This window comes from Petaurus breviceps, unplaced genomic scaffold, assembly GCF_028583685.1.
Source record: "Petaurus breviceps papuanus isolate PSGF00001 unplaced genomic scaffold, PetGlider_PUasm1.0 90740, whole genome shotgun sequence".
Lineage (NCBI taxonomy): Eukaryota > Metazoa > Chordata > Mammalia > Diprotodontia > Petauridae > Petaurus > Petaurus breviceps.
In genome coordinates, this window is record NW_027187330.1 from 6,279,416 (window position 1) to 6,303,826 (window position 24,411).

Sequence of the window (24,411 nt, forward strand, 5' to 3'; positions counted from 1 at the left end):
GTGTGTGTGTGTGTGTGTGTGTGTGTGTGTGTGTGTGTGTGTGTGTGTGTGTGGTCTTTGGACAGGCCTCTACCCCAGTGTCACAAATTTCTCCTGCTGACTGCCTTAATTTTCTTAGCCTGGAAAAATTTCTCATCCTGATGTTTTACCTCTGTTGCTCCAAAATTTGATTTGAGTTGTTATTTTAAAGTTGTTTGGAGGGGAATTTTGAGAGATTTCAGCTGGGTTGCCTGACATCTTGGGTCCTCTTTTATCATTAATGGACCTATGATTTCATTGATATAGGGAATTCCCATTTTCTCCATTGATACAGACTGTTACTAGCTCTGCACTTTATAATTTTAGAGTTGCACAAGGTTAAGTGCGTTATTTATAGTTGCACTATCAGTATGTGAAAGGCATAATTTGAACTCAGGCTTTCTTTATGCCAAGGTTATCTCTCTATACACTATGAAACATTATGTCTTTAATAGAAGTAAGCTATATTACATAATGTCATTTATATATTATAATTCTTTCTCTACTTTGTGTGTGGCTGAACTGTGTTAATCAATTCAAGATTGAAAATTATATACCATTATTATCATGGTTATCTACAAATCTTATACTGCTTAAAGCATGCCAGAGAAGTCTGGGATGTAAGCATACTTTAGCTTGCCAAAGTAAGCAGGAAGTTAGATTTAAAAAAATAATAATTCAAAGACATTTATAATCTTGTAGACTGAGCCAGAAATATGGATATACTCAGTGATACGTTCCATTCAGAAGTAGATTGAGCCAAAAGTCAGTTCAGATTTTGCTTTGATTTATTTCCTGAAAACCAGTGCTGTGTGTTGCCCTATCAGCCTAGGATCCAAAAGTCCATCCTTTTTTCAGGGGCTTCCCCCAGACTGATTTAACAATAAGTGTACAGCAAAGACTTTGTGTTCTTGTTGTAGGCTAATAGGTGAAGAGCGGTAAAACCAGAGGGACAGGATGCTTCAATCTCATTATACTCACAGTGGCCATACTCACAGACATACAACCATAGAATGAAATGATGAGTTGATTAAGTCTGGTCAAATGAAGTAGAGAATTAAGGTACATCTGAGCAGTCTAGTCTGGAAGAACCATAGCATGAGACCATGCTAATTTGGGAGGCTCCTCAAAGAGGCCCACAGAAAACAGACTAGTAAATTAGAGAATGGATACAATTTTCTTTATGGTGATATTAGAACCTTCTGAGATCAGTTTTACTTTCAAATATGGTAAATATTGATAAATGTAACCAACATAAACAAAAGCTCTTTGTTTCCTCGATAATTTTTGAGATTATAAAGAGGGTTTGAATACAGAATGCTTAAGAACCACTGTGATACAGCAATCTGCATCTTTACCCACACTCAAGTAACTAAAAGACGTAAAAAAATAAATACCAAATGGTATGGAGTAGGTTGTACATTTGTATGGCTTGCTATGTTTGTAAAACTTAGTTATATATTTGAGTTGAGTAGCACAAGATGGGGTCAGCATATCTAGACCACAACTCACCTGAAAAAGATCAGTTTTGTTTAGTGGACTTTAAGAATGATAGGAGTTGACAGTGAGATTATAGCAGCTAAAAATATTAATGTAATCTTAGACTGCATAAAATGATGCACAGCACGAAGGATGGTGGAAGTGATAGTCCCACTGTGTGAGGACCACTCAAAGCAACTGGTGATATTTAACCTAGAGAACAGAAGGCTTGGGGTGGGGCTTGATAGCTTTTCCAAATGTTTGAAGGGTCATTTGGGAAAGGTATTAGATTTGTTCAGTTTATTTAGCCTTGGAGGGGAGAACAAGGAACAACGAATAGGTAGAAGTTACAAAGGGGTTGATTTAGGCTTGATGTAAAGAACAATAAAAACAAATCCAGCAATTTTCTAACAATTAGAGCTGCCTAAAAGGGGAAGTGGGCTGCTTTGTGATGTAATGTGTCACTTCTCATTGGAAATCTCCAAGCAAAGCCTGGATACCTATACATGCCATGTTGTTAGGGTCAGGTATGTGTTAGACTAGGTAGATTCTTAGGTCTCTTCCGACTCTGAGATACTGTAATGATGGCTGATGAAGAGTGGCTTGGCAGAAAGTTACCTGATATGCAAGAAGCCTTAGGTCCACTTTTTGATTTATTATAGAGGAAATAACTGTACACTTATAAGTTGGACTAGATAGTCTCTCAGGTACCTTTCAACTGAGAATTTGCATTTCTGTTAATTAGTGGCTGAATCTGGGCTAGAACCCAGATATCTCAATTTCTAGGCCACTTTTATGACAACATCAGTATTTCACTGAGATTGGGTTCTATTGATACTGTGCATAGTTCCATAAAACTATTTCGTTTACCACTGGACTCTGCCCTCTTGATGAATGGTTTTTGAGAACCTGATGAAAGACACTTAGCTTGGCAAGTTTATTTGGAGAACTTTCATGGCCAAGCCAAACCCTTTATTAAAATCAGAACTGTTTCAATTATTTAGCAACAGCAATTCCTCTGAACCACCTGCCTGGTACTTTCAACAGGAGAAGCTAAAGAAAGCATGGAGGGGATGAATGGCATTCATGACAAGTGGGTGGGGGCAAAAGTAAAGCCCATTCTAAAGGGGTCTCACAGTACATTGCTTGCCTCTTTGGGCTTTGAACAAATGTTTTCACCAGTGTCTAAACAGTGCAAATGGATTGTCACTCAGGTCTCCAGACATTTGTTCCTGCAATCATATGTCCCCTTGAAGACATGTTCCAGATGCAAATCTCTTTTCTATAACCCAGCAAACTCTTGAGTTAAGGTCCTATTTCCCTCCTTCCATTTACCAACAAACTTCTCTCCAAAGTGCTTTTTCTGCCTCCATTTCCCTACCACTCACTCACTCTGTAACTCTTTGTGTTCTGACTTCCTCCTTGACCACTTGATGGGAAGTTCCTCTTGAAGGTCTCAATGACCACCTCATTCAAATATTTGTAGTATTGTCTTATGGAAGGAGGATTAGATTTATTCTGTTTGGCTCCAGAGGGCAGAACCAGTGTCAATGAATAGAAGTTGCCAGGAGACAAATTTAGTCTTGATATCAAGAGAAACTTTTATGTGTAGATTTGGTCAAAGGGGCACAGGCTTTCTCTGGAGATGGTAGGTCTTTAAGCAGAGGCTGGCATGACCATCTGCCAGATATTGAGTAGAAGAGCTTTTTGAGAGTGCAAAGTTTGAACTATATAGCTACTGGGAGATCTTTTTAGCTCGAAGGTTTTGTCATTCTGTAAATGTCCAACCTAGTGGCCTTTTCTCATTTTCCTCAACTTTGCTGCAGTGTTTAAAACTGTTGATTCCTTTCTTGAAATTCTATCTTCTCCTGACTTAAATGACACTGCTCTCTCTTCCCTGCCTACTTCTCTAAACACTTTCTCTCTTAATTTTAAATTTTTATTAATTTTTGGAGGCAAAATAATTTTAATTTATAAATATTTTCCTTCCCATATCCAGTGAGCCAAAGAATTAAAAAGAAAGAAGGAAGAAATCAGTTCAGAAAAACTCAACAATACATCAATTAAGTCTGATAGTATATTCAGTAACCTACCTCAATAATCTTCATTTAAGTGGTGCAGAGTATAGAATGCTGAACCTGGAGTCAGGAAGCCCTGAGTTCAAATTTGACCCCAGACACTCACTAGCTGTGTGACACTGGGAAAATCACTTAACCCTGCTTGCCTCAGTTTCCTCATCTGTAAAATGAGCTGGAGAAGGAAATGGAAAACCATTTTTGTCAAGAAAACCCCAATGGGGTCATGAAGAGTTGGAGATGACTAAAAAAGAACTCAACAACAACAACAATCTTTTCTTTTTTCAAAAAAAAATGGGAAGGAGGTATATGTTCTCATTGGCCTAGTTTCTTACATAGCAGATGAACACTCTTCTGTCTCTTTTGCTGGGTTCAACTCCTTTTCTTGCCCTTAAAATGTAAGCACCCCCTAAGGCTTAATCTTTTATCCTTTGCCCTTCTCACTCAACACTCCTTCCTTTGGCAGTCATATCCAGTCTCCGAGTTTTAATTAACACCTCTGTACAGCCTTGGCTTCTCTTGTGAACTTAGATACTCTTATTTCCAACTGCCTGATTGACATCTCCACATGCATATCTTATTGTCACCTTAAACTCAACTTGTTTAAATCCAGACTCATCATCTTTCTCTTCAAAGCAGTTCCTTCTCAGGACTTTGCTCTTTGAATGAGTGCTAGCATCCCTTCGCCACTCTCCAAGATCGAAATTCTGGTATCAACCTTGACTATAATCATCAAATCCCTCATGTCTCTTTCTTCTACAAGTTATTCCACATAACAGTGTCTGAGTAGTCTTTCTAAAAACGCACAAATACACAAGCAGTTTCTGCCCTCAAACAGCCTGAGACCTGTACTTATTCCTGGTTGACCCTCTTCCTTTCCCCCTTACCTGCTTCATTTCACCAGCTCTTCCTGGGATTCCAAGCTAGAATGACTATCTACTCACCACAATGCAAATGGAAGGAATAGATGCTCTGCTGCTCCTAGTTCTTTTTGAGCAAGGTACAAATAATTCTTTCCTTCTTTGCTCTGTAAAGGTAACAGTGTTTAAAAAAGGAACTTTAATTTGGAACCAAGACTTCAAAAGTCTGATCTCAGTGGGGTATTTCCTTCACCAATGCACTATAGTAGACAGTTTTCATGAGTTGTTATACATGACCAGAGTATTCATTATCTAATACCCAACCCTCTGAGGATGTCTCTCCAAACAAAGCTAGTTTGGTACTCTCTTACCAGACACAGATATTCCCCAGCAAGTACTCAAAGCATTTCCATATTGGTAGAAATTGTAAGAACTTTCCCTAAGCTGACACAGTCTGTGAGAATTGAGGGTCATCTCCATTTCATATTTAAGCATTAGAATAAAACCTTATGGTGTATTGGATATAATGCTAGAGGGGGAGAAAGAAAGACGACTCACATTTCTGTTTCAGATATTATATGACTCTAGACAAGTCACTTAACCCTTCCCCTCCTCAGTTTCACTATCTGAAAAATGGGGATAATAGCATCTACCTCATAGTATTGTCTTGAAATTTAAATAACACATGTAAAGTATTTAAAAAACCTTAAAGTATTATATGTTGGTTAAAAAAATAGAACTTTAGTGGAGTAGAATAGAGTACTGGGGAAAGAGTCAGAAAACTTGGGTTCAAATCCTGCCTCTCATGCTTATTGCCTATGTGACCTTGGGAAAGTCACTTACCTGCCCAGGGGCTGTTTCCTCACCTATAAAATCGGGGGGTTTAACTACATGGTTTCTAAGGTCCTTGATAAAGATCCTGTGTAGATTTCCTTGGAAATAAAGGTTAAAATAGAACAAAATATATCAAATCATAAGAAAAAATGGGTTCCTTGAGCCCAGAGTACTTAGCTGATATCTTGCTACATATTAGTTTGACTGGTACATGGTTTTTGCTTTTTATTTCCACCTCAGTCTCATCCAGGAGTTCTCTATCACTCCCAGCCCTACCCATAAGTGAAACTTGGATTCTTCATCTATTATTCTAAGTTTTTATTTGGGCCTAGTTTCACTAATGACCACATGGTCTCAATGTGGGTGCCATCTTTTTTCTAGGAAGTGTTTCTGCATCTTGTCCATTCCTTGAAGCTCCTAAAAGCATACTCCTTGTTTATTCTTATTTCAAAGCTCCTGGTTCTTTGAGATCTTCCATTAACATTTCATTATTTTATATGCTATGGATGCTAATAATGACAATAAAATAATGAATAATAATATTCATAGCAGTAGACACCTATAACATGATCTATTACATACAACTGCTATGAGGAAAGTGCTTTACGAACTTCATCAAGCTCTCTGAAGGGGGAGTTGGTACTATTCTAGTACTTGACGGCTTGTGAAACACTCTGCAGACATTATCTCATCTGATCTTTGAAATAACCTTGGCAGGTAGATAGTGAATATATTATCATCCCCATTTTACAGACAGACCAGAACACTCAGAGAGGTGAAATAATTTGCTCGAGCCTGCACAAATCCTAAGTGTTGCAGACCTAGTATGCCTTTAGCTCTTGGCTCATTTGAAGAACAGAAATAATACATGGTTACCAAAAATCAGGAAGTAAAGATTCCAGATCCTCAGATTTTGTTTTTTTGGATGGCTCAAGTACCCCCTTGCCCACCCACCTCCCAGAGGAGTGGGAATTAATGGCTTTAGAGAATCCTATTACCATTGGCTAACACTATCAAAAGTACTTTATTCATATTCTCCAATGGAGCTGCAATTTCCTGGACTCCCTCCAATGATGCAAATTGCAGCCTATCCTGTGTTACTCGCCATCCATTCCATCCCATAAAAACTCCATATGCTTTATATAGAGAGCAGGCAGACAATATGCACTTACCCCTTACTGTTCACAGGGTCACCGTCAGAGACAAAAGTCTGCATGGGATGAATCATTGATCTCCCCCCAAGGATAATGGTTATATCCCTAAGAGAGTGTAGCACACCCCCCAGTGGCAGCTAAGTGGTTTAGTGGATAGAGACTGGACCTCAAGTTAGAGAGAATTGAGTTCAATACCAGTTTCAGACACTTACCAACTATCTGACCCTGAAAAGTCACTTCATTTCTGTCTGCGTCTGTTTCTTCATCTTTAAATAGTAGCACCTACTTCTTGGGGTTATTGTGAGGATAAACTGAAATATTTTAAAGCATTTTTGCAAATTTTAAAGTGTTACATATCTTATGGTGATGATGATGATGATGGTGCCTTCCTTAGGGCATTCCATTCAAGTGCATGAATTCCCCCATCAGCGAATGCATAGATAAGCTCTGCCTTGCTGGGGACTGAATGGAAACCTGAGCATGTATAGATCTCCTCTGTCTATTTCCAGTCATTTATGCCTATTGGGTTGAGTCCCCCAGAAAAGGTGATGATATGGAATATAATGCCAGGGTAGAAGAAGAGTCACATTCTGGCTGATGAGCCTCTTGGTGATAGCTATTAAGAAGTAAAGATGTAAAGACATTCAGAGGTAGGGATAAATGAAAGAAAGAAGTGATCTTCCCTTCTCCAACATGATGGTGCTGCTAGCCTCTCCAATGGCTCCATTCATCATGTGGAGTGTGGTCTCTACCAGTTAGCTGAGGACTCTACTAAAGGTCCCTGGCTGCCTCACCTCTCCTTTTGTGTTTTCTCTCCACTTGAATTAACCCCACCGACATTAGATGATCCTGGAAGTCATGCAAGAGCTAGTGAGAAGGATGGTTTTTGCAGAAGGGTTATGATGATAAAAACAGCAGTGCAATTAAACTTGTGACAAGGAAAGTGTTGGCATTAGAGAGGCAGGCTCTAGAAAGATGATTTCTCTTGGTATTTGGCTTGTGCTCATTTGAAGTGAAGTATACAATACATACGTACAGGAGTATACGGTGTACAGTGTACATAAATATACATATGATTATTTATACGTGTACAATGATAATTAGCAGTTTTGCCAAGAAACTGTGTTCCACTGAGACTTGAATAGGTTCCCAACTGATTATACCAGTAGTGATGAGTTACTGGAGTCTGTTCTTATCGATCTATGAGTCTATTGTTTAGTATTCCCTTTTCTAGATGGGAATAAATTATTTGTTCCTGACCTCATATACGTTGGATAGTGGGTACTTTCTTTACTTCCCCCTATGAGGTAGAGAAAACACTAGATTAGAACAAAAACAGAATTGTCCCTGTAGTAGCCAGGGTGGCCTTGAGAAGCCAATGAATGTGAGAATTGATGGACTGACTTTTCAAGTTGAGGAATGAGGCAACCTTAGAGCAATGAACCCAGTGCAATCTGCAAGGTCAGGTAAAGGACCAGAATTGGCATAGGTCATCAGCCCCTGTGGACCTAGTCAACCCTATCAGTGACCAGGGTTAGAAGAGAACTATAGGGTCATTGTTAGAGAGGTCATTTAGCTCAAACATCCTGTTGTTTGTCCTTTGTTCTCAAAGGGGACCAATGACATCAGGAGGGCCATGTCTTGACTTGTAAGTGAATTGGAGTCATGTGAGGCAGAGCTGTGCAGTTATCAGCCTCATTCTCTCCTTCAGAGTCATTGGAATCCAGTGGCAAGACACAGCTCAGGACTATTGGTTATGGCCCCATGGGAGACCTTGGCCTTTTTAATGACTTTTTCAGCTCTGTTTGTCTGAGGCAACACCCATGAAGCAACTGAGACTCAGAGGATTTTAAGTGACTCGCCCATGGTCACACAGCTAGCAAATAAAAGAAGCAGGTTTTGAATTCAGGTCTTATTAAAAATTCAGTGCTCTTCCCCACTGTAACATGCTGCCTTTTCCGGACACAAAGCACAGAAGTACCAAATGATGTAGATTCAATGATCGTGGTTCAAGTAGGTCAGATCACATAGGCTTGTCTATGCCTACAGTGTCTACCAGGCCTCCCTGGGGCTCTCAGGTCTTCCCTGACACACAATCCTACTGATGCTGCCCTCTTGCTAGAAGCCTGTGGAATCAGACATTACTGGGAAGCTCTGGGATGCATTTGAGATACATTTGAGGGAGTGTTCACGCTGTCACCTTCCGGAATTAATGACGATGGAGTTCTCACAAGGGCGGTTTTATTTTTACTCGGTGTTCCTGGAGAAAGCCTAATGGCTTCAAGTGCTCTTCCCTGTTCGTTAAATGTAAAAGGAAGGGGGGGGGGGGCAGCTCACATAATTATAATCCCATAGCAGGGCAATTGACTTGCCTTTGCCTATTAGGTTCCATTAAAGATGTAATATCTGCTTTGTCTCAGGAGAAATTCCTACTTATTTATGCTCAGTATTAGGGCAAATATTAGTTAGCATCAAAACAGGATGCAGTTAAGTCTAATCTGATGTCACCAGAAGAGCCTGCATTATAAACAAAATAAGTGGCAATTACTTTCAAGCTGAACTAATAATTTTTCTAAGCGATTCCATTCAGTGCACATCAGAAATGTCCATTGAAGTAAGAGGAGTTTCGGGGGAAATGTGCCGGGCTTGCTTTTTAATCACACTTTATCTAAACATACAAATGAATGCTGGGAGGTTTGCATTTGCTCGCTCCCTCTCCCTGTATAATCCTTTGGGACAGTAATTAGGAAATACAGCACAATATAGGAAATGAGCATTACTGTTTTATTAGTATTTTAAACCAAATGCCTCTGTTACTGTAACTGTGGACCTGGCAGCTCTGCCTATGAAATCTTTCATGACCATTTATTCTACTGCCTATATTTTCTCTATGACTTTTATAAAAGTGCTCTATAGAATTTCTTGAAGTGGGATTTAGTGAGGGTTATTAAAAATGATTTCTCATTATTCACTCTCAAACACCGTCTGTTTCAGCCAAACTGGGCAGCCTACTCTCAGTTTTCTGTATGGAATGTTCCATCTCCTAACCCTATGCCTTTCATAGGCCACACCCACCCCATGCCTTGGGTAGTGTTCCCTCTTGCCTCTTAATCTCAGGATTATCTTCCTTCAAGGATCAGCTCAAGTACTAACTCCTATCTGAAGCCTTTCCTGTCCCAGTTCAAAGGATATGAGATTTTAGATCTAGAAGGGACCTGAGAGGCCATTGAATTGTTAGTTGTTGCTGTTTAGTCATTTATAGTCTTGTCTAACTCTTCCTGACTACCTTTGGGATTTTCTTGGGAAAGATACTGGTGTGGTTTGCCATTTCTTTCTCCAGCTCAATTTAAAGATGAGGAAACTGAGGCAAACAGAGTTAAATGACTTGCTCAGGGTCCTACAGCTAGCATCTGAGGCCAGATTTGAATTCAGGTCTTCCTGACTCCAAGCCTGGTGCTCTATCCACTTTGATGCTTAGCTGCACTGAGTTGTTAGTGCTTCCCTATAAATTGCTGTGAATATATTTTGTATTGACTTATTTTTGTACATGTGATGCCTCCCTCCTCCATGTAGATTAGACATCTCTTAAGGGCTAGGGATTTTTGTTTTCTTATCTCCAAAGTCTAATATATAGTGTCTGGTCCATAGTAGATGTGTAAATGTTTGTTTACCTGAATGGACATCTGGGAAAGATGGAGGCATTTGGTCCATCGAAACTACAGAATAGAAAATGATTTAAACTAGTTGTTGTGTTCCAATATTGGAGAAAATTTAGTATGGTTTTTCAATGATCTCCATTCAATGAAAAAAAAACTAAGCTCCTAGTATGTGCTAGGTACTTTCCTAGGCACATGGGAAACTAAAACAAAATCATCCCTACCCTCAAGGAAGCTACAGTCTACTGAGTAGATAGAACATGGCTGACAGATAAGTAAATACACAAAAATATTAAAGGTGATTTCAAGGTGGGAAGTAAGAGTGGGGAAGAATGTTAATGATGGGGGAGGAGGGATCAGAAAAGGGCTGAAGTGTGGAAGGTGGCACCTGAGCTGACTTTTGAAGGAAGCTGTGGATTCCATAATGCAGAAGGGAAGAGAGAGTACATTCAGACTTGGGACTTGGAGAGGTGGACAAAGGCATAGAAACCGGAGATGGTATGTAGAATAACAGGAATAAGAGAAAAGGACAGTTTGAATGGAATGGAGAGCATGCAAAGGGTAGTCTATACTGGGGAATGAGCTCTTAAGCATGGCTGCATATTTTAACTCACCATGTCTAAAGTTCATGGACCCAGAGCTGGAAGGGACCTCAAAGACCTACCTTCTGGTCTAGAAGTATCAAACTCAAAGAGAAACAGATCCCTGCAGGCCATATATTGACTTAGAAAACCACAATTAACACTATCCATGTTTAATTTATGTTATTGTGTCTTTATTTTGTCAAACATTTTTCAATTACATTTTAATCTGGTTTAGGACACACTTGGGAGTATTAGGGACTGTAGTAAGTTGACACTGAGAGTCTTGTCCAATATTCATCCCCTCATTTTAGAAATGAGGAAATTGAGACAAAATGAAGATTAAGCAACTTGCCAAAAGTCACAAATTATCAAAGACAAGATTTGAATCCAGGTTAGCTAATTCTAGAGCCAATGTTCTTTCCTCTGCACCATATTACTTCTTTCCGCACAAGGGAAAGTGATCTAGTCTTTTTTTTTTTTTAACTGCAGACTTAAACACAACCAGGACCTACAATATATCAGTTCTTTGGTGGAGATGTCAGAATTCCTTTGAAAACTGCCATTATAATGGATGCCACTTGGGCCAGAAGTGTTAAACTTGAAACTCCAGAGTGCCACAAATATAATTGGGAAGTGTTTAACAAAAATAAATAAAAATACAATATATCATAGATAATGCTAATTTATAATTTCTTTTTATATTTTAAAACAAAAATTTTTTTTAGCATTCTTTTAAAATTTTGAGTTCCAAATTCTCTCACTCTTTCCCACCCCTCCCCCAAACACTGAGAAGGCAAGCAATATGATATCAATTATACGTGTGAATCATGCAAAACATTTCCACATTATCCATATAAAAATAAAGAAAGTGAGAAAGTAATACTTCAATTTGCATTCAGAATTGGTCAGTTCTCTCTCTGGAAGTAGATAGCATTTTTCATCATGAGTCCTTTGGAATTGTCTTGGATCAATGTATTGATCAGAGTAGCCAAGTATTTCACATTTGATCATCATGCAATATTACTGTTACTGTGCACAATGATCTTCTCTTTCTTCTCACTTGACTTTGCATCAGTTCATATTCAAAATAGGTATTCCCAGATTTTTTTTTCTGAAACTACTCCCCTTGTCATTTCTTATAGCACAATAATACTTTATCACAATCATATGCCAGAGTTTTTTAGCCATTCCCCAAATGATGAGCATCCCCTCAATTTCCAATTCTTTTCCCCCAAAAAAAGAACTGCAATAAATATTTTTGTACATAAATTCCTTTTCATTTTTCTTTAATCTCTTTGAGATATAGAGCTGGTCATGGTATTGCTGAGTCATATGTTATACACAATTTTATAGCCCTATAAGCAGAGTTGTAATTTGGTTTCAAGAATGATTGGAGAAGGTCATAACTCCACCAACAGTTTATTAGTACATCTATTTTCCCTCAACCTCTCCCACATTTGTCATTTTTGATAGGTGTAAGGCAATACTCTAGAGTTGTTCTAATTTTCATTTCTCTAACAATGATTTAGAGCATGTTCCCATATAACTATAAATAGCCTTCTTCTAAAAGCTACTTGTTCATATCCTTTGATCATTTGTCAAGTGGGGAATAGCTCTTATTTTTATAAATTTGACTCAGTTCCTTATATATTTGAGAAATGAGGCCTTTATCAGAGAAACTTGCTGTAAATTTTTAAAATATTATTTCATTGTTTATGGTACGTTTCAGCAAAATGATTATCTCTTTTAATTAGGCCTACTTTTGCTTTGTCTGAAATCATGATTGCTACCCCTGCCTGCTGAAGTTTAATAGATTCTGCTCCAACCCTATTTTTCCGTTTCAAGTTTGCTTTTTTGGTAAACAACATATTGTCTAATCCATTGTTGTTTTTATTTGTTGATTTCGAATCCATTCTGCTATCTGCTTCCATTTTATGGGTGAGCGCATCCCATTCACATTCATAGTTAAAATCACTGTGTATTTCCCTCCATCCAATTTTCTTCTCTCTCTTTTATCCTATCCCTCTTCAAAAGTCTGTTTTGCTTCTGACCATTGCCTCCCTTAATCTGTTCTCCTTTTGTCACCCTCCACCCACATCACATTTGTGCTCTTTATCCATGTAGATTTCTTCTAACTGTCCTATTCCACCCTTCACCCCCAGAAAGAATATACTTAGTTTTGTTGGATAGGTTATTTTTGGTTGCAAACCTTTCTCCTTTGCCTTCCAGAATATTCAAATTCCAAATCCCCTATTTCTTCAATTTCAATGTGTATGCTGCTAAATCTTGTGTGATCCTAACTGTGGTTTCATGAAATTTTAATTGTTTCTTTTTGGCTGCTTGCAATATTTTTTCCTTGACATGGGAACTCTGAGAGACTTTGACTAAAATATTCCTGGGAGTTTTCATTTTGGGATTTCTTTCAGGAGGTAATCAGTGGATTCTTTCAATTTCTATTTTCCCCTCTGAATCTAAGATTTCAGGGCAGTTTTCCTGTATAATTTCTTGAAATATAATGTGTAGGCTCTTTTTTTTTATCATAACTTTCAGGTGGTCCAAATAATTCTTAAATTATCTCTCCTTGATCTATTTTCCTGATCAATTCTGATGACACATCTGACAGCTTCTTCTATTTTAAAAATTATTTTTTCTTTGTCTTACTGGGTTTTTTTTTTATGTCTCATGGAGTCATTAGCTTTCAGATGACCAATTCTAATTTTTAAGGAATCATTTTCTTCAGTGAGCTTTTGTACCTTTTTTTCCATTTGGTCAGTTTGCTTTTTATGGAGATTTTTTTTACTTCAGTGCATTTTTTATGACTTTTTTCCATTAGACCAATTCTGTTTTTTAAAGAATTATTTTCTTCTGTATTTTTGTTGCCTTTTTTTTTTTACAAAGTTGTTAATTCTTTTTTCCCATAATTTTCTTGTATCATTCTTATTTCTTTTCTTATTTTTCCCTCTACTACTCTTATCTTTTTCTTTAACTCTTCCAGGAATTCTTGCTCACCTTGGGTCCAATTAGCATTTTTTGAAACTTTGTTTGTAGCTATTTTCATGTTATTGTCTTCTTCCAAGTTTATGTCTTGGTCTTCCCTGAAGAAGTTGCTTTTTATGGTCAAGTTCTTGTTTTTTTTGTTTGCTCATTTTTCTAGCCTCTTTCTCGACTTTAAGCTTTATTTTAAAGCTGGACTCTGCTGACCAGGAGTCACTGTACCAAGCTTCAGGCTTCAACAGATTTCAACAATACTTCTGTTGTCAGAACTGGTTCTGGGGATGTGCACATTTTTGGTACTTCTAAGGTGGTGTGATCTGGGGAGAAATGTGGTGAGTGTTCTCCTGGTCTGTGCTCTGGTCTTTACTCATGAAGCATTCCTGCTCCCCTACAGCCACAAGCATTAGCCCTCTTCTCTGCCTTGGAACCGTGACCAGGGCCCTTGCCCTGGTCTTTGTGAGTGCCTACAGTCACTCCTTTCTGCCCTGAAGCTTTGGGTTGAGAACACCCTCAGCTACTGTTGCCTCCTCCAAGACCCACCAGTGGTGCTGCCTCTGTGATTGTGGGCTCCAGACAGGCCTTCACTCTGGTATCAAAGGCCTCTCTTGCTTACCTCCTAGGTTTAGTTTTGTTGGCTTTGCCACTCCAAAATTTGATTGTAGGCATTATTTTAAAGTTGTTTAGAGGGAATGTTGGGAGAGTTCAGTTGGGTTGCTGCCTATACTCTGTCACCTAGAATTGGTGGTTTTCTAAGTCAGTAATGGCCAGCAGGAATCCTGTTTCTATCTGAGTTTTTTGATACTAGTGACTTATGATTCTGAATTTGTAGTTTTATCACATGAGAAGAAGAGTTTAATCTTTTTCTTTTTACATTTCATGGACCCCTTTGACAATTTGCTGAAGACTATGGACTTTTCAGAATAATGTTTCTTACTACATAAAATAAATACATACAATTGCAAATGAAACCAATTATACTTAAATAAAGATATAAATTTTCCCTATCCAGGTAGCTGGGTGATACAAGGGATAAACCATAGGATATGGAGTTAAGAAGAACTGAGTTTAAATCCAGCCTCAGATACTTGTTAACCCTATGATCCTCAGCAAATAATTTTTGGCACAAACACCTCCTTGCCTCAATTTCCTTATCTGTAAAATGGGAATAATAACAGAATCAATCTCACAGGGGTTGTTGGGAGGATCAAATTATTTAACATGCATAAAGTGTTTTTCAAATCTGAGAGTGAGCTATCCAAGTTTAAGGGCCCCTTGAAATCTATTCATGGACCCTTGAAAGGGTTTGGGGTCTCCAGGTTAAGGACATCCCTACTGGATAGTACTCTTGTGGTCTCAGAATGCACATGCATCTTCCTAAAGTGCCTTTAGTTTAAACTTGGAGCTTATGCATTGGAAAACTCTGTCTCAATAAATATCACTGGTCTCTTGTTAACCTTTGTGGGGGAATGACTCCACAGCCTTTGGGGAGGGGATGGGGAGAATTAAAATCCCACTCTTCCTGTGGGTGGAGTCAAATGCTTCCTGATGCAGCTGCTCCAATCCCACCCTGTATAAGAAGTAGAGGAGCTGTGTATGCTTCCAGTGCAGGGAGATGTCCCTAAGTCTCCCCTGGAACATATTTTTGTGTGTGGCTCTCAGCTGCTACCACACTTGGGTGGCTGGTTAGTGGTGAGCAGCTGGCTTCTTGGAACTAAACATGAATTTAGCTTTGAGAGTGAGTTTGGGAGAATCTTCTCCCTTCCATTGTTGCCAGAAAAATAAAAAAGGCATTTCCTGAGTATGGAGCAGAGAATGGGAAAAAAAAGTTTGTCCTTTCTCTGTCTACTGCATTATCTACTAAGTACAGAGGGGATCTTAGCAGGGTAAATGTTTAACAACCGGATCTCTCTCCTTCCCTCCCCACCAAGTACTAATGACACTTTGAAGCTTAAATTGCATTATTCATATTTTCTCTATCACTTTCTTAAGTTTAGGCAATCAACAAAACAATAAATCAACCCTGATTTGTAGCATTTGTCTATTTCTGAAGTGTAAATGTTCACACTGAAAATTTAACAATTAGTCCAAGAATTAATGTTGACCACAGCACCCTCTGGGACCTGAGACTCACAATACTCCATCCTTTTCCTCCACGTTCACCTTTAAACAGATGAAGAATAACCTAGTAGTGATTGAGTTTATACCTAGAAGATGCCTAAGGCAAAATCTTGAATTAGGCAAGGTTTGTATTCAAGTGAGGACCTATCACCCTTTCCTTTATGAGAGTTTTCTTCCTCAGAAGATCATAGAGCTGGAAGGAATCTGAGAGAGCATTTTATTTTACAGGTAAAGAAACAGAGACCCAGAGAGCTTCTATGAAAAATAAAAGCTTGGGAGTGACAAAGTCAAGATTAGAACCTGAATCCTTTCTCTGACTCCAAATTCAGGGCTCTTTCCACTGGACCACACTGCCTCTTACTGGGCCAGGGCACCTGGGGAAGTTTTGCCTGGTATCTATCCCTCCTACTCTACTCTCATAAAAACTTACTTACCCTTTGTCTCAATTCCAAAAGGTCTGGCTTGGTGACTCACTTTCTATATAAATGAGCATCATCTCTGCCACAAAATAGCTGTTTGAATTTGGGGTCATAACTTTCCCCTCCTTGGACCTTAGCTTCTACATATCTGAAACTGAAGGAAGGTGAACTGGGTCATGGATTTTCAAATTTTCTGTGGTCATAGGTCCCTTTGTCAGTCTGCTGAAGCCTATGGAAACTTTCTCTAAGTAATTTTTTTCAAACATAAAATAGAAGTATAGGATTACAATGTATTGAAATGCAAGCATCATCTATCTATCTATCTATCTATCTATCTATCTATCTATCTATCTATCTATCTATCTATCTATCTATCTATCCGTCTGTCTATCTAAAAATTAAGTTCAGACCCTTAAATTAAGACTCTCTCGACTAGACAATTCCAAACATCCTTTCCATTTCTAACATTCTATAACCTTAAGATTATATATACAATATATAATTAAATTAGTGGTCAAAGGATATAAACAATTTTAAAATAAAAGAATTGTAAACTATTAACTATATAAAAGAATGCTTTAAGACACTAAAAATAAGAGAAATGCAAATCATAATAACCCTGAGGTACCATTTTACATCCAGCAAATTGACAACATTGAGAAAAGATAGGAATAGTAAATACTGGAGTGGTTGTATTGAGATAGGTCCAGGAATGCATTGTTGGTGGAGCTGTGAATTCACCATTCTGGAAAGCAATTTGGAATTAAAGAAATAAGGTGACTAAAATATTCATTCCCTTTGACCCAGAGATTCCACCATTGGTCATATTCCCAAAGGGGGTCTTTATAAGAAGAAACTTCCCATATAATACAAAATATTTGTAGCAACATTTTTTATGGTAGCAAAGAAATGGAAACAACAAAGTAAATGACTTTCAATAGGGGAATAACTAATTGTGGTATATGAATAAAATGGACTATTACTGTGCTTGTAAGAAACAACTGATGAATACACAGAATCATAGAAAGACTTAAATGAACTAATGCAAATTGAAGTAGGAAGAACCAAGAAAACAAAAATACATTACTAATACAATACAAATGTAAAGAACAACCTCCACAAACCATCAAAAAATGTTGCAGAATTACAAAGAGCAAGCATGGCCTCAAAGAAGAGATATGAGAAGACACTCCCTCTACTTTTTTTGCAGAGGTGGAATGAGAGGTCTGTGTATATATATGTATTTTCAAACCTTTTCCACCTGTTGATCAATTTTGCTATTTTTTCTTTCTCCTTTTCTTTAAAAAGATTCTTTGTTATTTCAGGTGACTCTGGTAAAGGGAAAGAAACTAAGAGAAACTAAATGAAAAAAGAATTTTTTTAAAAAAAGAGATTGTATACAAACAAACTGACACTCATCATTCAATAAACTAACAAGCTCAGAGCCTTAATTTTGGTGATTGGGAAATATCCTTAAACTGTGCTTTGTCAAATCAGCTTTTAAAGACAAGTTTTGGTATCAGATGCAGGGAGAAAGGGAAGTTCTCTGAAAGGGGGTGAAGATCAGGGAGAGGAGAAGCAAACTTGGGATACAGCCTTATGGTAGTTCTATATTTTTAGTGATTTTTGGTAAAGATGTGCTAAGCTCAGCTGTTTCTAGATTCTAGAATGCAAAGATAGTTAGCCCCTGCTAAATCTGAGTGCCTAGGAAAAAGCCCTGGTCACCTTGCCTTAGTTTTGAATCAAGCACCCACTACATATCCAGAAATCTGCTTGGCAATTTGAAGGCTACAGAGAAGCATGAGACAATCCTTGCTTTTCAAAGGCTAAAACTTCAGTAGGGAGACAAGCCCCTTGCTAGTTGTACTAGCTATAAAGTACAAGTGTTCTCCTCAGGTTAGGAATGACTCTACAATGGGGGGATACTTAGGCATTGTTTACAGACTTGTGGGTAGAGAGTTTAGGTGAGGAAGTCCTTAGGTGTCTGTTGTTCATTTTCAAGGATAGCTGACCCAGGCTCTAGACGTGCCTGGGCTGCACAGCTGCCTCCAGGTGAGGTCATGGTAATTGTTTGCCCACAGCCATTCAGTTTACAGGACTTAGAGTTAGAAAAGAATTTAGAGATAATCTGTTATGATCTTCTACACTCTCCCCAATTTGCAGAGGAAGAAACTGAGGCCCAGAAAGATGAAAGGATTTGTTAATTTGTTGTCGGTTCATTGGTACATTTGGTTGCACAGAAGTTAAGTAAGGGGGCTGAGATTCCTAATCCAGTGTTCTTTCTCTCATACTCTTTTACCAATGCCCCATAGAAGTGAAGACATAGCATGCATGCCCCCTTGAACCTTCCTTAGGGAAATCAGCTCCCCCAAATAGTAGCATTGCATACTTACTGCTTAAAATACTAGAAACCATCAAATTTCAAAAACAATATTTAACACAATTCTTATTTATAGCTAAAAAACCTGAGGCACAATGGGAAATTGAGATCTCTCTTAATTAAAAGGGAGAAAGGTCCTGAAACTTTATTGATTATAATGGAAACACCTGCCTTTGATGGGGAGTAAGGAAAGGCATGTAGAAGGAGGGGGGCTATGCCCCTCTGCTCCTCCTTTCCCCTCCCTCCTAGCAGGGACTGACCCCTAGAGAAAAGGAGCAGGGAATGGAGGTCTAATGTGCATCTGAGTCGTCCTTGGGCACACCCTCTCTGGCTGAGAGCCTGCTGATCTTAATATAGTGCGGCTGGGGTCACGGTGGCATGCCTGGCTCCCTGCACCGTTTGATCTAAATGGCTAATCTGTTCTCACTTGGGAGGCAGCTCTGGCTGGGCTGAAGAGAGAGGAGCTGGCTTACCAAACTGTGCACGCTGGCGAAGCAGCTCATTCCTAATGGGCCCTCTTTTCAACAAGCTTCCTCTCTCTCTTCTCTGCTTCTGCCACATAGCTGGGGACCATTTTTAGAACAAAGCAGGATGGGTTTCTCTCATGCTTCTCAGTTCCCCCACAACAAAAGGGCAAATCTTAGTATTTAGGATCAAATAAAGCCACTTGCTTTATAATAATATAAACAAGATATGACCACAGCTTTCTGTGGGTTTATAGACTTGGGAGTTCTAGTTGATTGGAAGCAAAATGATGATTTACTATTTATACACAAATGTGACTGCGAAAATATTAATGTAAACTATACTGATGGAAGTGGTGTGTACAGGATGAAAGCAATCAATCAACAAGTATTAAGCACCTACTGTGTACTAGACACTGGAGATAAAAGTCCAAAGAATGAAAAAATCCCCACTACCAATGAATTTACAATCTAAAGGGAGAGACAAATATACATAAAATAGAGAGCACAAATATAAAGTTAATAAATGCATACATGTGTATATGTGCGCACACACACACACACACACATATATATATATATATATACACACACACACACACACTGTGTTCAAGTACAAGGTAGTTTGGAATAGCAGCTACAGGTGGGGAACTCGGGAAAAGCATCGTGCAGAACATTGTAGCTAAACTCTATCTTAAAGGAAGAGAGGACAGGAGGTTAAAGAGAAAGTGCATTTCAGGCAAGGAAATGACTGCCCCACTCTGTTGCATTGGTCAGACTATATCTGGACTTCTGTTCTGATTGAAACAGTAGGATGAAAGGATTTAAAACCATGGCACATGAGAAATGCTTACAATTCTCTCTCTCTAGCCAGAGCCTCAAGTATATATAAAGGTAGTGTACAATATATTCCTAAAGGAATTTAGGCAATAGAACCCTACCTCTCTTTTTTGGACTCCTTTTAAAATTTACTCTCATAAAATCTAGGTCACACCTCAGATTTTCCCCGTTTTAAATTTCTTTTACCACATTTTAAAATGGAGGATCTACGTTCTTTTTCCTGCCATCACCAAGGTTCCTATTCGTTGTATACCAGAAAACATTTAAGACATTTAATTTTCTATTATCTAGTGGGGCAGCTAGGTGGCCCAGTGGAAAGGCCACTGGGTTTGGAATCAGGAAGACCATCTTCATGAGTTCAAATCTCACCTTAGACACTAGCTGCATAATCCCAGGTGAGTCACTTAACCCTGTTTGTCTCAATTTCCTCATCTGTAAAATGAGCTACAGAAGGAAATGGCAAATTACTTTATTATCTTTGCCAAGAAAACACCAAATGAGTGCATGAAAAGTTGGACATGGCTGAACAACATCAATAACAAAAGTCTTATAAAATAATTCAGATAACTTGTATTTCCCTCATCTAATCTATTGGCACCAGGAAAGAGTACTGAAGTCGAAGACAGGGGACAAAGATTTGAATTCTGGATCTGCACCTTTCAAAGTCATCTCTGTAACTTTTTATAAATCCCTTTCCTTCTCAAGGCCTCAGTTTCCTTGCCTGGAAATTGAAGAGTTTGGAATGGATAAAGTTCCTCTCTATACCCAAATCTCATGAATATATGAACCCATGTTTACTTGAAGATGCGAAGACTTGGGGAGAAGAATGATAGCTGTTCTTAACTGTCTGAAGGGCTGTTATCTATGTAACTCCAGAAGAAAGAAAGGATGCCCATGAAAATTTTTTGTTCGTCTGTTTGAACACAGCAAAACAAAACTTTCTGTCATTTAGCACTGTCCAGTAATGGAGTGGGCTGTCAGGTAACAAGTTTCCTGTTACTTAAAGGGTTCAAGCAAGAGTTAGATGACTACTTGTCAGTGATGTTTATACATTAAGTAATTGGCCAAACTACATCTCTTTTGAGGTCCCTTCCAGTGACTAGTTCATTGGTTAGGACTACACATCCCAATTGCCATCATTCAGCCGATATTAACAGGAAACAGGTTCCCATCAACTGCTTTCATTCACTTTATATCTTAAGTTCCTTTACTTACATAGGAAGTGAAATGTTGCCCATAACTGTTCTTCCTTCTCTTGGGAACTGCCCACTCCCCTGTTTGGGTGCTGTCCAAGCATGGTAATTACCTTAGCTCTCTGATTCCTTTTGCCTGGGAGAGAGAAAGCAAAAATCTGATGATAACAATAGCAGCATGCCTGCACCCAGAATATACAGGAGACAATTCATCAGAAAACACTTTTGTTCTCTCTTTCTTTTCCTAGAGCCCTGCATTCATTTCAGCTCCATGCCCCCAAGTATAGCTCTGACCAGCTGTCTGTATGTGAGTCTGTGCTTGCCTTCCATCAGTTTTGTTTAGAATTTGGCTTTGAACCTTTAAAGTTATCATCCAATGCTTATGGGCTATTTTAAGATCCAGTTGGTACTATCAGAAAGCAACAATGACATAGTGAGGCAGTCTGGGATGTTTTCCCCGTGTTGCGTGCAAGCCTGCATAGGAAACATTCCATGGCTCCTGCCTCATTAAGGGAATTTAACCCTCGCTGAAAGGATGATGACAAATGTGTAAGCAGCAGATTTGAGCTTATTTTTCCTCCTCTCTAAATGTAGATAGGTCTGTTATAGAAAGGTTCATGGATGCCCCCTATTGAACAAGTGTTATTGTACTATTAGGCTGGAGACTATGAAGTTAGTCTTTACTTCTAATTACAATACCTAAAATAAGATTTTAAAACATTGAAAAAATACTCATTTTTATAACTAAAAATCTAGAATTATATGTTTTCTTTTAGATGGACACTTTCCTTTTGCTTGTGTAAGTCTCCAAACCAAGACTATGCTTTTATTCAGGAATCGAGATTTGTAATAGCTGGCATTTTTATAGTGTGAAGTTCTTGTTTTATATAGAGTAACTTATATGAGTCTCACAACTACTCTGTAAGGTAGGCTTTTATGGATATTATTATCCCCAATTTATAGTTGAGTATCAGAGTAATATATATATATATACACACAACAAGCCAAACCAGTAAGTATCAGAGGTGAGATTTGAATTCAGGTCTGTTTCTGACTCCCAGTTTGGTACTTCAGTCAGCATATTACACTGCCCTCTTGTTAGTTGATAGGGAAACAGAACAATTATGTTTCAATGACTGGCTTAATAATAATATTACCTTGCACCTGTATAATACTTTATGGTTTACAAAGAATATTAACCTAGTACTTTGATGTACTCTGTTTTATCTAATTTTATTTATTTCTCATAGTAACCACAAAAGGAGGATGGGACAGTTTTACAGATGAGGAAATTGAGCCTCCTATAGGTGATAGAAGCAGCCTTTGAGCCTAGCTCTTCTGATTTCTATGTCAACACTCTTCCTTCACATCAATTAATCACAGAAAACCAGACATTTCAAATGAATTACTCATTCATCCAGTAGTGAACTAGATGCAACCATGTCCTTAATCAATTTGTAAGAATCATAAGGAAGGGCTTTAGGTCACTTTATGACAGCAAAAAATGTCATATAGAAAATATATGATGATCTGTGAGTCTGCCCTCTGGCCACATATACTCTTAAGTTTGAGCCCACTTTCCCCAGGAATCTATGTGTGCAAGAGGAGGGTGTGTCCCAGGTATGGGGGGAAGGATTTTTCTGTAATAACTGTTCTTGCTATAATGGCTTAGTAAATACCCTTTCTAAAAGATAATTAAATCTGGCTGATAATCAATGAGGAGGATACTGGTGGGAGCTCCTAAGCAATAGTCACCCTCCAAGGATCTGGCCAACTATTGTGAGGGAAAGTTGCATAAATAACCCTAAAGGGGATGCTACAAATGAATAACCTGACGTGTACTAATAATAATTTGCAAAAAGAGTTTGATTAATTTCCCAAAGTAAGGAAGGCAAATTCCTCAACATGACTGAAATAGAAAGGTGTTTTAAAACAGGAAATTCACTTTGATCCTCATACTTAGCCCCTGTAGCATCTGATCATTCATAGATCACATGAAGCCATCCTCTTTCCTTCATAACTTTAAGTAGTGAATGAAAGAACAAATATTTATTTAGTATTTACTTTGTGCCAGGCTCTGTGGTAAGTGAAATGGTAATCTGTGGTCAAAACAGAAGCAAGTAATCAAGAAACCCTGTGTATATGGATCCAATGAGGGCAACAAGTTAGCCTTGGTGGGTTGATCCCCAGTGGTACTAAGTTCACTAGTGGTTTTCCCCCCTTCAGATCTGGCTGCATCTTTCCTGGGTTTTGAAGCTAACATTACACTCAGTAACAGGACCCCAACTGAGCAGCTCAGTTTTTCCATGTGATTTTGTCTTTACACAGCCAAAATATTTTGTGAAGGGAAAAATCAGCAGCATTGGTAATAAAATCATTGGAAAGAAACCCTCAGAACTTATTTTTAAAATTTCAGTATTTTATTTTTCCCAATTATGTGTAAAACAATTTTTAACCTTCATTTTTTTTAGTTTTGAGTTTCAAATTCTCTCTCACCCTCCCTCTCCTTCCCCATCAGTGAGAAAGCAAACATTTGGGTATAGGATATACATGTGCAGTCACGCAAAACATGTATTCATATTATTCATGTTGTGAAAGAAAATATAAACAAAAACTAAGAAAAATGAAGATGGTAAAATAGGTATGCTTTGATCTGTATTCAGATTCCATCAGTTCTTTCTCTGAAGGTGGATAGCATTTTTCATGATAGGTCCTTCAGAATTGTCTTGGATCTTTGTATTGCAGGGAATAGCTAAAGCATTCACAGTTGATCTTCACACAATATTGCTGTTACTATATACAATGTTATCATTCTGCTCCCTTCACTTTGCATCAGCTCATGTAAGTATTTCCAGGTTTTTTTCTGAAATTCACCTGCTCATCATTTCTTATAGCACAATAATATCCCATCACAATCATATACCACAACTTGTTCAGCCATTTCCCAATTGACTAACAATGAAAGATTTAACCATTCCATGCCCAAACTGTCAACATTTCTATTCTGATATAATTTTTTCCCTTCCATGGTTTCCTGGTGTGTGCATCATATTTCACTGGCAACTAGTTGGAAATGATTGATGGTTTGTGTAGACTGTGTATTAGGAAGAAAGCAGACAACAGACTATAACTCTTATTATGTAAAACCAGTCTCTCTTCTGATGCCTCACTATGGTACAGAGGAGACTCTAGGTTCTGAAAGTCAATGTCCATGGAGGAAAAGTTCTTGCAGGCTCTGCCAAGATAAAAAAGTATAATCCCTGCAGTGGGCTCTGTGTCCTTCATCTAAGAACGAGCCTTGCTAAGTCTGAAGAGGCTTGTCACCATGAGGACACAGGCCAAC

The 24,411-nt window shown here is 38.3% G+C and overlaps 1 long non-coding RNA gene across 1 annotated transcript in view; it reads right to left on the reverse strand.

The window, feature by feature from the left end:
- Positions 1 to 24,411, reverse strand: part of LOC138145574 (uncharacterized) — a 51,479-nt gene that overhangs the window by 8,523 nt on the left and 18,545 nt on the right. Inside the window, exon 2 of the long non-coding RNA XR_011164256.1 lies at positions 21,091 to 21,204. This is a non-coding gene — a long non-coding RNA (uncharacterized lncRNA). The remainder of the gene's footprint in view (positions 1 to 21,090; positions 21,205 to 24,411) is intronic.